General features: G+C 38.0%; 2 protein-coding genes across 3 annotated transcripts in view; both read left to right on the forward strand.

The window, feature by feature from the left end:
- LOC117951262 (protocadherin alpha-C2-like) overlaps positions 1–2227 on the forward strand; it is a 125719-nt gene that overhangs the window by 55255 nt on the left and 68237 nt on the right. The gene's annotated exons all lie outside the window — the stretch shown is intronic.
- The window catches only part of LOC117951270 (protocadherin alpha-3-like), a 22894-nt gene that overhangs the window by 2053 nt on the left and 18614 nt on the right, over positions 1–2227 (forward strand). The window lies entirely within an intron of this gene.

Here is a 2227-nt window from a genome sequence, read left to right on the forward strand (position 1 = left end):
TGACGTAGTGGTTTTCCCCGGACCGTTTCCGCCTGTAGATGCTGAGCTGATCAGTATTAATGGAGGAGACACTTTTACAAGAACTCAGACTTTACCTAACACAGACAAGGTAAGATATTAAATACATTAAGTATTCGTTGCTGCACTTTTTCTACGTAGAGATTTGTTTACGATATTATTTTGAGATACGTAGGCTAAATATTATTTAGCCTACGTAAATTTGTTAAGGAGACGTGCTATGTAGCGTCAAGAAACCGGTATTACCTTTACACCGACTTTTTTTTTTAAATTAATTAAAATCTATTAAAACAAATAAAGAGTTGTACTTCGTATATAGTAGACTGTAGAGTGCTTCTCATGTGTGGATGGTTTTAAAATTTCTGGTGTTGTTTTTCTTATTGTGGGTCGCTATCCGTGGTGCTGATCTCCACTTTTTAAACTGGCTTTCAATTTCCAGAACATGACGCAAAAACAAACCGTGTTGAAGTCCACAATGTTTTAAGATGTAATTACAAATCTTTTTGCCAATAACTGTTTAAAAAAATATAACATGTTTCAAATGTTATCTTCATGATAACTTTCTATTTAATCTTTGTAATCACTTTGTTCTTCAGTTTTGAAAAGTCAATGCATATCTGTATTTAGCAAAACAAATAATTCATAGTCACTGCTGTAAAGCATTTAAATAGACTTTCAGATCATTTAAAAAAAGAACAAAGGCTTCATTCTAAAGATCCCTTTACTCGAACAATATTAGTTTCAGTAATCAGTGGCTTAACGTTGTTGTTTGTTATTTGATCTGATTGATTTGATTGTGATTCCTTAATCTTTAAGGAGAAGTAAGAATGTATACTACTTCCAATGTTGTTTTTGATGTAGCAGTATTTATGCCATATGTCCACACGGCGACACTGTAGACCATCACATTTGGACGATCACTTTGGTGGATCAGGGCTCCTCCCAGATTCAGCGGATGATGTTTCTGTGGGCTTTGTTACAAAGAGAGCTCGAACGACAAAGAACGGTTCTCTTCCTTAGTCTTGGAAATGCGGACATTTTGTGTTGGAATATATCATTCCTGATGATGATCTCGTAGTTGTAACGTATTGTCCAGATTTGCCTACATGTCCCTTCTCGATGTATGGAATAATGCATTTGCCGAGCAGAAGGAGCTCTGTGTGGATATATCTCTTGGTAGCGCTGCTGGATTGTTACTGGGAAGCGGTGTCTGGGCAGCTCTCTTACTCCGTCTCAGAGGAGGTAAATCTGGGGACTGTTGTCGGAAATATCGCTAAAGATCTGAACATCAATGTCCAGGATTTGGAGTCCCGCATGTTTCAGATCGTTGCCGGATCAAAGAGAAAATATCTCGAGGTAAACCTAAAGACTGGTGTCCTGTACGTTAATGAGAGAATAGATCGAGAGGAACTCTGCGGCGATGAACCCAAATGTTCGCTCAGTGTAGAAGCAGTTATTAATAACCCTTTAAAACTGTACCGGATTGAAATAATCATTTTAGATGTAAATGATAATTTCCCATCATTCCTCAGCAAGTCGCAAATAATTAACATAACTGAGAATACAGCAGCAGGAGCAAAATTCCCTCTGCATCCAGCTCACGATGCTGACGTCGGTAAAAATACTGTAAATACCTACAAGCTTAGCCAAAATGAACATTTCTCTCTCGCTACACATAAAGGAGAGAGTGTTACCGTGGAATTACTGCTTCAGAAAGTTTTAGACAGAGAAAAACAGTCTGTGATCCGACTCATACTGACCGCCATTGATGGAGGGACTCCAGCTAAATCTGGCAGTATGACTATAATAGTGAATGTATTGGACATTAATGATAATCCTCCTGTGTTCAGCCAATCTCTCTTTAAAGCCAGTGTGTATGAGAACGCTAAGATAGGAACATCGATAACAACATTAAATGCGACTGATTTGGATGCAGGCCCAAATGGACAGGTAGTATATTCGTTCAGTGAAGTAGGCCGAGGAAAACAAACTGATCTGTTTGCTATCGATGAAAAAACTGGAACTGTAACGAATAAAAATAATATAGATTTTGAAGAGAATAATGCTTTTGAGATTCGAGTACAAGCCAGTGATGGAGCAGTTTTCCCGATGACCTCACATACCAAACTATTGATTGAAGTTTTAGACGTCAATGACAATGCTCCTGAAATTACAGTTACTTCACTGCTGAACACCGTGAAGGAGGATG

The sequence above is a fragment of the Etheostoma cragini genome, chromosome 10 (genome assembly GCF_013103735.1).
Source record: "Etheostoma cragini isolate CJK2018 chromosome 10, CSU_Ecrag_1.0, whole genome shotgun sequence".
Classification (NCBI taxonomy): domain Eukaryota; kingdom Metazoa; phylum Chordata; class Actinopteri; order Perciformes; family Percidae; genus Etheostoma; species Etheostoma cragini.